Source organism: Muntiacus reevesi, chromosome 2 (genome assembly GCF_963930625.1).
Source record: "Muntiacus reevesi chromosome 2, mMunRee1.1, whole genome shotgun sequence".
Classification (NCBI taxonomy): domain Eukaryota; kingdom Metazoa; phylum Chordata; class Mammalia; order Artiodactyla; family Cervidae; genus Muntiacus; species Muntiacus reevesi.
In genome coordinates, this window is record NC_089250.1 from 152,750,543 (window position 1) to 152,763,081 (window position 12,539).

At 41.3% G+C, this 12,539-nt stretch overlaps 1 long non-coding RNA gene across 1 annotated transcript; it reads left to right on the forward strand.

Moving 5' to 3' along the window:
- Window positions 1-109: 109 nt before the first annotated feature.
- LOC136158317 (uncharacterized) lies at window positions 110-10,755 on the forward strand. Its single transcript, XR_010661326.1, has 2 exons — window positions 110-274; window positions 7,510-10,755. It is a non-coding gene; the product is annotated as an uncharacterized lncRNA (long non-coding RNA).
- The last annotated feature ends 1,784 nt before the right edge of the window (window positions 10,756-12,539 follow it).

Here is a 12,539-nt window from a genome sequence, read left to right on the forward strand (position 1 = left end):
GAGACGGAGAGGGAGGCGGCGGCGGGGGGAGGCGGGGCGGGTCTCATAGGTAGGAAATGACGTATTGGGATGCGCCAGGCGCCGGATGTAGGTTCGTTTTATCTTAGTTCCGGCTCGGAATGGGGAATCTGTTTGGTTATTTTATGTGTGGGCGCATTCCGGCGGATCCTGAGGTTCCCAGGGTGCTGGGTGGCGGAAAGAACTGGGTCTAATGCAGTATTCATCCTAGAGGTTGGTTCTCAGAGTTTGGTCCCAGCACCATCAGCTTTGCCTGGTATTTATTTTTTACAGTAATTTATAATTTATTGCAAAAATAATGCACTATAAATACATACTTTCAGTACCCACCTCAGACCTTTGAATCAGAAACGTTGAAGATGGGCTTAGCAGCCTGTTTCAGTAAGCCTTCTAGGGGATATGAATGTCCGCTCAAGTGTGAGAAGCACTCTACTTCATTTTAATAAAATAGTAAAATTCTTAATGGCAACAGAAAGCAGATTAGATTGTGGCAGAACCTGCTGGACAGTAGATTAGATTATTTAAAACCTATTTTGACTTTTCGAGGGTGGTTACCCAGGCTGTGGACCGCCCCAGGAGCAGGAGCTGTGTATCCTCCCCTTTTCCGTTTACCGTTGTAAACAAAGGCCTTTTGTACCATTAAAAAAACACACACAAAAAAAACAAAACTTATTTTGTAAGCACTTACTGGTTTTAATTAAGTTATATAGGTTAATGCCACCCGCAAGGGAACAGTCTTCAAGTTAACAATCTTAAATATAAGTAGATTGTGTAAGCACTTAATGTTTAAAAAGAGATGTGTATTAAGTGTAATAATATATACTATTTATGGACGGGTACACAAATCTATCTAGAGATTTGGAATGGAACCCAAATGTTTTCACTGATTATTCTTCCTACTTTTAATCTTTCCCCCATACGTGTGTAATTTTTTCCAAAAAAAAAAAAAAAAAAAACCTAACTGAAAAGACCTGAGACACGAAGAGGCTCTATGAATGTCAGGAAAGAAAGTTCCCTGTTTTGTTTTTGTACAAACACACACATCCCTCATTGAGTCAGAGAACCTGTAGAGATGAAACCAGGTTAGGTTTGTGGCAGTCAACTTGTAAGAATTGAAAATGCTGCAGGGGGCAGCCACGTGTAGCTAGAATTAAGAATGAAGACAAACCAGAGGGGATGTACTTTATTAGAAATATGTTAAAAACACGATGTAGTTTTTGACAGTTGCTCTTATTTTAATCGTATATTTTAAGAGCTAACGGCAGGAGGATCTTCCTTGAAAATAAACTTTACAGCTGTGTAAGTTTGTCACATAGGAACTCTTCATGAACCCCCTAGATCAGAGAATAGGACAATATGTATAAGCTCCAGTGAAGTGTTTTGATAACTTTTTGTTTTTAGCATTGCTTTTAATCTCTCCTTCTGTGCAACATTGAGTATATTTGAAAAGGAGAGTTATACTGAATGTTATTAGTTCCCACAAAGAGATAACAGTTGTGTGTGCCAGGCAGCATTATAAACTCTACATATATTCATTGATTTTTCACTGTGATTTGGTGTGTTTTTAAAGACAAAACTGAAGCAAGTATAAGCTTTGACTAAGTCTGCTACTTCAAATAGGTGTCCTGACTTACCACCTCCTTTGAAGTGTCAGAATCCTCTTTCAGTGTTGGATTTTTCTTAAAACATTCTGACTCAAAATTGAATCATGTTTATTCTTCAAAAAGAACAGTATCTAAAACCTCTAGTTCTTTAAACCTGGTATTTATTTTAATGAACTCAGTAAGTAAATAAAATTTAAAGATGCCACAGCTATTTCCTTTCACTCCTAAAGAAAATTAAAGCATAGCCATGCCTTTGAAAATGCACCAACTCTTTCCAGAGCGTAAAACTATGCAGTAAATTCATACATTAATACATGTTGGTTAAATGGGACATTGCATTCTTTAGCTTAGCTTTTATCATATCTCTTCACTAAAGTAGCCCCAGATTTTCCTACATTTTTGCTCTCTGTACAGATGCCTAATGTGATGAGAGATGTGCACATAGTAATGATAACAATACCCTTTGCCCTTTTTAATCATAAGTGTTTTGAATGTTGACATGGGGATTTGTTGCAGGGCAAGCTATTGGCTTTTTCTGCCTATTGAGTATTTGGGGCGGGGGGGGGGGGGTTACAGTGCATTCAGAACATATCCTGGGATGACTCTTAGGTGGTATCCATTTAAGTTTGATGGATAAACAGCCTTGCTGATGAATACAGTTGCTCACCCATCAGAGCAATCCTGATTTGTTCAGTGTAATATGCATTGTCTTGCTAGTCTTAAGATGTACATTTTCAGCCATTCTGTATTTCACGTGTACCATCAGAGAACAGAAAGCACGCCTCTGAAAACAGAAAACAAGGATTTGTTCAGTTTGAAAAGATGATAGTCTGAGACTTTAAAAGGATCAGAAATAAGAGAGTCATCGAAGTTCTTCAGTTCTATTTGAAAGTGATGTTTAACTGTACCCCTATTTTCTCAGTTTAACTGTACTCCTATTTTCTCAGGAATATATTCTGAGGGTAAAAAGAACAGAAACAAAAAAGTCTCAAACATCACAGATTTATTGCTAATAGTAGTATTGGTAAGGTAAGATAATTTTAAAACTTTTATGTCTACTCTAGATAAAGTTAATAATTAGTAAGTTTTGTTAGTTAAAACTCTAATAAGAGGGAACAAATATTAAATAAGAGGGGAAAATATTAAATAAAAGAATTTTTTTGTGTGTAAAGTCCTCTGGTGTTAAATTTGAATTTTGAATATATATTTATATATCTTAGAAGTAATGTTACCCTAGTGGAGGGTGCCCATATCTTGATACCTAAATACCATTCCCCATGAGAGGAACAGTATTTCTTGGAAAAATTATGGATTTAGGGTCTCAGGCCAGAAAGTACAAGAGTACAAATCTGAGCCTGGAACATCTGACCAGAAAACAAGGAAGTGCCCCAAAACAATAATCCTAATAAGGATCAAGTAAAAAACTCACAGAGCCCAGCTTGAGGGGACTGCACTGGCCAAAGATGAGTCAGTCTTGACATTAAAAGAATAATGACTATGATCAATTATCAAATCATTCAGTCAGTTCAGTTTGGTTGCTAAGTTGTGGTGGACTCTTTGCAACCCCATGGACTGCAGCATGCCAGGCCTCCATGTCCATCACCAACTCCCTGAGTTTACTCAAATTCACTTCCATTGACTCGGTGATGCCATCTAACAATCTCATCCTCTGTCATTCCCTTCTCCCACCTTCAATCTTCCCCAGCATCAGGGTCTTTTCAAATGAGTCAGTTCTTTGCATCAAGTGGCCAAAGGATTGGAGTTTCAGCTTCATCAGTCCTTCCAATGAATATTCAGGACTGATTTCCTTTAGGATGGAATAGTTGGATCTCCTTGCTGTCCAAGGGACTCTCAAGAGTCTTTTCCAGCACCACAGTTCAAAAGCAACTCTTCGGTGCTCAGGTTTCTTTATACTCCAACTCTCACATCTGTACGTGACTACTGGAAAAACCATAGCTTTGACTAGATGGACCTTTGTTGGCAAAATAATGTTTCTGCTTTTTAATCTGCTGTCTGGGTTGGTCATAACTTTTGTTCTAAGGAGCAAGCATCTTTTAATTTTATGGCTGCTGTCACCATCTGCAGTGATTCTGGAGCCTCCCAAAATAAAGTCTGTCACTGTTTCTACTGTTTCCCCATCTATTTGCCATGAAGTGATGGGACCAGATGCCATGATCTTAGTTTTCTGAATGTTGAGCTTTACGCCAACTTTTTCACTGTCCTCATTCACTTTTATCAAGAGGCTGTTTGGTTCTTTTTCACTTTCTGCCATAAGTGTGGTGTCATCTGCATATCTGATGTTATTGATATTTCTCCTGGCAAACTTGATTCCTGTTTGTGCTTCATCCAGTCCAGCATTTCCCATGATGTACTCTGCATATAAGTTAAATAAGCAGGGTGACAATATACAGCCTTGATGTACTCCTTTCCTGATTTGGAACCAATCTGTTGTTCCATGTCCAGTTCTAACTGTTGCTTCTCAGGAGATTTCTCAGGAGGCAGGTTAGGTGGTCTGGTATTCTGATCTCTTGAAGAATTTTCCAGTTTGTTGTGATCCACACAGTCAAAGGCTTTGGCATAGTCAATAAAGCAGAAGTAGATGTTTTTCTGGAACTCTCTTGTTTTTTCAGTGTTCCAGCAGGTGTTGGCAATTTGATCTCTGGTTCCTCTGCCTTTTCTAAATCCAGCTTGAACATCTGGAAGTTCTCGATTCATGTACTACTGAAGCCTGGCTTGGAGAATTTTGAGCATTACTTTGCTAGTGTGTGAGATGAAGGCAGTTATGTGATAGTTTGAGCATTCTCTGGCATTGCCTTTCTTTGGGATTGGAATGAAGACTGACCTTTTCCAGTTCTGTGGCCGCTGCTGAGTTGTCAAAATTTGCTGGCATATTGAGTACAGCACTTCCCAGAATCGTCTTTTAGGACTTGATAAAGCTCAACTGGAATTCCATCACCTCCACTAGCTTTGTTCATAGTGATGCTTCCTAAGGCCCATTGACTTTGCACTCCAGGATGTCTGGCTCTAGGTGAGTGATCACACCATCATGGTTATCTGGGTTGTGAAGATCTTTTTTGTGTAGTTCTTCTGTAGTTATTCTTGTCACCTCTTTTTAATATCTTCTGCTTCTGTTAGGTTCATACCATTTCTGTCCTTTATTGTGCCCATCTTTGCATGAAATGTTCCCTTGGTATCTATAATTTTCTTGAAGAGACCTCTAGTCTTTCCCATTCTGTTTTTTCCTCCATTTCTTTGCATTGATCACTGAGGAAGGCTTTCGTATCTCTCTCTCCTTGCTATTCTTTGGAACTCTGCATTCAAATGGGTATATCTTTCCTTTTCTTCTTTGCCCTCTGATGGATAAGGATAAGAGGCTTATGGGAGCTTATGGGAGAGACTGACTGAGGGGGGAACTAGGGGTCTTGTTCTGATGGGCAGGGCCATGCACAGTAAATCTTTAATCCAATTTTCTGTTGAAGGGACTGTGTTCCCTCCCTGTTATTTGACCTGAGGCCAAACTATGGTGGAGGTAATGAAGATAGTCAAATCATTAAATACATTAAAAAAACAACAACAACCCTAAGTCCGGAGTGATACTCAAAATTAAGGGTTGGGGAAGGCATTTTTATTTCTTTTTTAAAAATTATGTTGTTTGTGCAAATCACTCAGTTGTGTCCGCCTCTGCGTCCCCATGGACTACAGTTCACCAGGTACCTCTATCCATGGAATTCTCCAGGCAAGAATACTGGAGTGGATAGTCATTCCCTTCTCCAAGGGAACTTCCCAACCCAGGTCTCCCACATTGCAGACAGATGCTATACCATCTGAGCCACCAGGGCTGCCTGTGTGTGTGTGTGTGTGTGTGTGTGTGTGTGTGTGTGTGTGTGTGTGTATCACATCTTTTTTAAAAATTTTATTTATTTTGGCTATTTTGGGTCTTCAGTTCTACTCAAGCTTTCCTCTAGTTGCAGCAGGCAGGGTCTGCTCTCCAGTTGTGGTGCATGGGCTTCTCATTGCAGTGCTTTGTGGAACACGGGCTCCAGGGTGTGAGGGCTTAAGCAGTTGTGGGATGTAGGCTCAGTAGTTGTGGCTCCACAGGCCCTAGAGCACAGGCTCAGGAGTTGTGGTGCATGGACGTAGTGGCTCCATGGTGTGTGGGGTCTTCCTGGATCAGGGATCAAACCTGTGTCTCCTGCACTGGCAGGCAGATTCTTTACCACTGAGCCGTCAGGGAACCCTTATTTTTTTTCTTTATAGAAGAATGCAGCCAATAAACATAGATGAAATTATGGAATTGGAAAAACAGCCCTGTGCAGTCCCCAGTGATTCAGGCAAAGATCATAAAGACAAGCTAAAACCCATCTTGTGACAGGAGTTAGGGAAAAGGAGGATGCTTGCACAGTGTCAGAATATCATTCCACATATTACTTAATAAAGAGGAAAATATACCTTCCAATGAAGAAATTCAGCAGTCAGCAACTTAGCCTAGTGATCCCACTGAGCACCACTAATGGTGGAACAACCTGACTTTACAGGCCTCTTGATTTGATGCAATGTGAAGGAAATAACCTTTTCATATTGTTCATGGGGTTCTCAAGGCAAGAATACTGAAGTGGTTTGCCATTCCCTTCTCCAGTGGACCACATTTTGTCAGAATGCTCCACCATGACCTGTCCATCTTGGGTGGCCCTAAACAGCATGGTTCATAGTTTCATTGAGTTAGACAAGGTTCTGGGCCATGTTATCAGTTTGGTTAGTTTTCTGTGTTTAGTTGTCTGTGATTCAGTTACTGTTCTGTGAACAGTATGGAAAGGCAAAAATATGACACTGAAAGATGAACACTCCAGGTCGATATGTTAGGGGAAGCACACTGATTGAAACCGCCCACCCTGGCCAGGCACCATAGTAACCATTTGCATGAGTTGTTTTATGACAGGAGATCCTGATAAGGAATACGGAACTAGTAAGCCACCACCAGCCAGAAGAGTTCAGGAAACGTCAAGAGGAGACACTGCCTGTCCGTTCCACTTCCCAGAATCCCTCTCGCTAGCATCCATCTTGGCTGAGCGATGCGTGCGCCACCAGGAAAGACTCTGAATTAGAATGATTGGCCAAAGACCACCCGGAAACTAATCCCCTCACCATAAAACCCAAGACTGCGAGTCACGTGGCAGAGCAGTTCTCCTGGGTTCCCTTACCTACTGCTCTCCACCCTGGTGCCCTTTCCCAATAAAATCTCTTGCTTTGTCAGCATGTGTCTCCTCGGACAATTCATTTCCAAGTGTTAGACAAGAGCCCAGCTTCGGGCCCTGGAAGGGGTCCCCCTTCCTGCAACAGATAGGTGCCCAATATGCTACTGGAGATCAGTGGAGAAATAACTCCAGAAGAATGAAGAGATAGAGCCAAAGCAAAAACAACACCCAGTTGTGATTGTGCCTGGTGATGGAAGTAAAATCTGATGCTGTAAAGAACAATATTGCATAGGAAACTGGAATGTTGGTCCATGAATCAAGGCAAATTGTAAGTGGTCAAACAGGAGATGGCAAGAGTGAACATCGACATTTTAGGAATCAGTGAACTAAAATGGACTGGAATGGGTGAACTTAACTCAGATGCCCATTATATCTACTACTGTGGGCAAGAATCCCTTAGAAGAAATGGAGTTGCCCTCGTAGTAAATAAAAGAGTCTGAAATGTAGTACTTGAGTGCAATCTCAAAAATGACAGAATGATCTCTGTTCATTTCCAAGGCAACCATTCAATATCACAGTAATCCAAGTCTATGCCCCAACCACTAATGCCAAAGAAGCTGAAGTTGAATGGTTCTGTGATGACCTACAAGACCTTCTAGAGCTAACACCAAAAAACGATGTCCTTTTCATTATAGGTGACTGGAATGCAAAAGGAGGAAGTCAAGAGATACCTGAAGTAACAGGCAAGTTTGGCATTGGAGTACAAAATGAAGCAGGGCAATGGCTAACAAGAGTTTTGCCAAGAGAATGCACTGGTTATAGCAAACACACTCTTCCAACAACACAAGAGACGACTCTACACATGGACATCAGATAGTCAATACTGAAATCAGAGTGATTCTATTCTCTGCAGCCAAAGATGGAGAAGCTCTATACAGTCAGTAAAAACAAGACTGGGACCTGACTGTGGTCCAGATCATGAACTCCTTATTGCCAAATTCAGACTTAAATTGAAGAAAGTAGGGAGAACCACTAGACCATTCAGATATGACCTAAATCAAATCCCTTATGATGATACAGTGGAAGTGACAAACAGATTCAAGGGATTAGCTCTGATAGAGTGCCTGAAGAACTATGGAATGGAGGTTTGTGACATTGTACAGGAGGCAGTGATCAAGACCATCCCCAAGAAAAATAAATGCAAAAAGGCAAAATGGTTGTCTGCAGAGGCCTTACAAATAGTTGAGAAAAGAAGAGAAGCTGAAGGCAAAGAAGAAAAGGAAAGATATATCCATCTGAATATATCTTCTTTCCAAAAAATAGCAAGGAGTGATATGAAAGCCTTCCTCAGTGATCAATGCAAAGAAATTGAGGAAACAATAGAATGGGAAAGACTAGAGATCTCTTCAAGAAAATTATAGATACCAAGGGAACATTTCATGCAAAGATGGGCACAATAAAGGACAGAAATGGTATGAACCTAACAGAAGCAGAAGGTATTAAGAAAAGGTGGCAAGAATACACAGAAGAACTATACAGAAGAGATCTTCACAACCCAGATAACCACGATGGTGTGATCACTCACCTAGAGCCAGACATCCTGGAGTGCAAAGTCAGTGGGCCTTAGGAAGCATCACTATGAACAAAGCTAGTGGAGGTGATGGAATTCCAGTTGAACTTTATCAAGTCCTAAAAGATGATTCTGGGAAGTGCTGTACTCAATATGCCAGCAAATTTTGACAACTCAGCAGTGGCCACCAGACTGGAAATGGTCAGTTTTCATTCCAATTCCAAGGAAAGGCAATGCCAGAGAATGCTCAAACTACTACACAATTGCATTCATCTCACACACTAGCAAAGTAATGCTCAAAATTCTCCAAGCCAGGCTTCAATAGTACATGAATCGAGAACTTCCAGATGTTCAAGCTGGATTTAGAAAAGGCAGAGGAGCCAGAGGTCAAATTGCCAACATCTGTTGAATCATGGAAAAAGCAAGAGAGTTCCAGAAAAATATCTACTTCTGCTTTATTGACTATGCCAAAGCCTTTGACTGTGTGGATCATAACAAACTGTGGGAAATTCTTCAAGAGATGGGAATACCAGACCACCCTAGCTGCCTCCTGAGAAATCTGTATGCAGGTGAAGAAGCAACAGTTCAAACCAGACATGGAACAATGGACTGGTTCCAAATTGGGAAGGGAGTACGTCAAGGCTGTATATTGTCACCCTGCTTATTTAACTTATATGCAGAGTACATCATGGAAAATGCCGAGCTGGATGAAGCACAAGCTGGAATCAAGATTGCCAGGAGAAATATCAATAACCTCAGATATGCAGATGACACCACCCTTATGGCAGAAAGCGAAGAGGAACTGAAGAGCCTCTTGATGAAAGTGAAAGAGGAGAGTGAGAGAACTGGCTTAAAACTCAACATTCAGAACTTCCCTGGTAGTCCAGTGGTTAAGAATCTGCCAGCTAATGCTGGGGACATGGGTTCCATCCCTGGTCTGGGAAGATCCCACGTGCTGCAGGGCAGCTAAGCCTGTGAACCACATCTACTGAGTCTGCGCCCTAGAGCCCGTGATCTGCAGCAAGAGAAGCCCTCCCACCGCAACTGGAGAGTAGACCCTGCTTGCTAGAGAAAGCCCCTGCACGGCAATGAAGACCCAGCTCCACCAGAAATAAATTAATTAATACATTAAAAAAAAAAACCTCAATATTCAAAAAACCACGATCATGGCATCCGGTCTCATCACTTCACAGCAAATAGATGGGGAAACAATGGAAACAGTGACAGACTTTTATTTTGGGGGGGGGCTCCAGAATCACTGCAGATGGTGACTGCAGCCATAAAATTAAGACTCTTGCTCCTTGGAAGAAAAGTTATGACCAACCTAGACAGCATATTAAAAAGCAGAGACATTACTTTGCTGACAAAGGTTCATCTAGTCAAAGCTATGGTTTTTCCAGTAGTCATGTATGGATGTGAGAGTTGGACCATAAAGAAAGCTGAGCGCCAAACAATTGATGCTTTTGAACTGTGGTGTTGGAGAAGACTCCTGAGAGTCCCTTGGACTGGAAAGAGATCAAACCAGTCAATCGTAAAGGCCATCAGTCCTGAATACTCATTGGAAGGACTGATGCTGAAGCTGACACTCCAATCCTTTGGCCACCTGATGCAAAGAACTGACTCATTTGAAAAGACCCCGATGCCGGGTAAGATTGAAGGCAGGAGGGGAAGGGGACGACAGGGGATGAGATGGTTAGATGGCATCACCGACTCAATGGACATGAGTTTGAGCAAGCTCCAGAAGTTGGTGATGGACAGGGAAGCCTGGTGTGGTGCAGTCCATGGAGTTGCAAAGAGTCAGACATGACTGAGAAACTGAACTGAACTGAAGTAAACAGCATTACCTATGAAGGAACCTTGCCCAAGATGCTTAACTTAAATATAATGAAGCCTTTTGACCCAACTTCTAGTTTATAGGAAATACAGGGAGAGAAAAACAATGACCATGATGGAAGAATCAGATTCAGAATGGGTAACATACAAAAACTGGCCTAAATCCATCAGAAAGTACTGTCACTAAGAAGAGTGGAGTACTGCTCTAGATTATAAGACAAAAGATGTAATAAATGCAGTGAGTAAGTCTTGATTGGGTTTTGGTGTGGAAAAATGAAGCTATAAAAGAATATTTGAGGACACTTTAGGAAATTTCTTTATAGACTGGATATCAGATGATACTGAATTATAGTTCATTTTATTACTGTGGAATTAAGTTAGTTAGGAGAATGTCCTATTCAGGTAATTAGGGACCAAGTACCATTACATCTATGACTTACCTTCAAATAGTTCCATCAAAAAATTACATAAAACCGGAAATTCATTTTGTGTATATACACACACATGGACAGATAAAGAATTAAAACATGGCAAAATATTTAACAGTCATTGTGGAAGATGTATGTGTCTGCTCATGGTACTAGTCTTTCAGATTTTGTTGAAAAATTGTGTTTCAAAATGCAAAAGATGGAAAACAGTATTTATAGATTAGTCAGAATAGTTTTGGCGTGTGTTGCGTGTGTTGAAGGGGGATGGTGGGGAAAAGCAGCAGATAGGATAGGTGAGGGGAAATCTAGGAGCTAGCAGTAGTTTAGCAACCTTGGAAGTAATATATGAGAATTCAGAAACTTATATGATTATCAGAAACAGAAGGCCACAGAAAGCTGGATGGGTCAAAGCTTAGCAGAAAGGTGTGGGCAGTGGAGGCCCAAACAGTCACTGGCGCCCTTTGAAGGTCAGGAAGGACAACTTGAGAAAGAATTGCTTTGACTTCCCCACAGGCAGGAGAGAGTCCAGTGGGCCTTGCCCTCTGATGTGGTGACAGGAGCTTTAAAAATTTTTTTGGTTCTGTTTGGCTTTCTTATATATAGCCTCCATCAGTGGTCTGAAGGTGGTCTTTTAAACCCAGAGTTAATGGGATTCATCTGCATCACAGCCCCTGAAGGTACCCTTATTATCTGGGTGTTTCCCACTCCCAGATTCGTGTTGCCTGTTTATTTATCTATCTTAGAAAAAGCTTATCGCAAAAAAATCAGGAAAAACCTGGTATAGTCCACATCACTTTAATCGCACTGTGAATAATAAAACAGTCTTTAAAAAAAAAAAAAAAGGGATACTTAGACCAAACAGCAATGGGTGGGTATACATTCCCAGATGTAAAGAGGAAAACGGAGACAGCGTGCATGACAGTTTCCAGAAGCCAGAATGAGCCCCAGAGTTTAGCCACAGTAAGACTAGTGGTCTGTAGTTTGATATGGTCACATTTAGCCATTTTATTGGTACAGTGTCAGCAGTCGCGAGGAAAAAAAAACCCTACACAATGGAGGTGGTAATGCTCAGAGAACCATTAGGTGGCAGTAGGGACACACAGCTTTTTGTTTGTTGCTTGGTTTTGGCTGCGGGACATGTAGGATCTTAGTCCCCAGACCAGGGATCAAATCCATGCCCCCTGCCTTGGAACCATAGTCTTAACCACTGGATTACCAGGGAACTCTCAGACACAGACATCTTTTGATATCTGATTTTCTCCCCTCCTCCCCCAATGATGGAGCCTTAGTGAAAGAACGTTGCCAAACAGCTTTGTCGGGGAAGAGAAAGGGAAAAATAAACAGCCAAAAAAACCCAGCAACTATGGTTTATAGTATCCAAGTGATGAAGGCCTGCTGGTCATCTGTACTCAACTCTTGTTCTTGGTTTTAATATACACATTTTTATGTGTACTTGCTATAATTTTTTTAATAAAATAGCTTTGTATCCAAAGTCCTTTGGATCACTTGTGTGCTGTTTACAACATCTGTCTGTTGTCAGCTTTAGAATATAAGCTGAAATATAAGTAGGAAGTGTGGCTCATGTTGTTCGAGACTCAGGACATTTAATATATACTTTTATAGGGACACCTTCATTCTCTGTGATTAGTGATCACAAAGGGCTCTTTGTGGTCCTCATAGGTGTCATGTGTTAGGGTCCTGGGAAAAGAACTCAGATTTCTGTGCAGGAGGTTTACTGGGGTCTACCCTTGGGAACATCACCTGTGAGAGGTGACAGGAGCAGTATGGGGCAGAGGGAGAAAGGAGGAGCTGCAAAACAGTTGCAACAAAGGCATCAAACAATCCTTTAGGAGCTCTGGAGCTAGGATGACGCTGCAGAGATGCTCCCCACCTT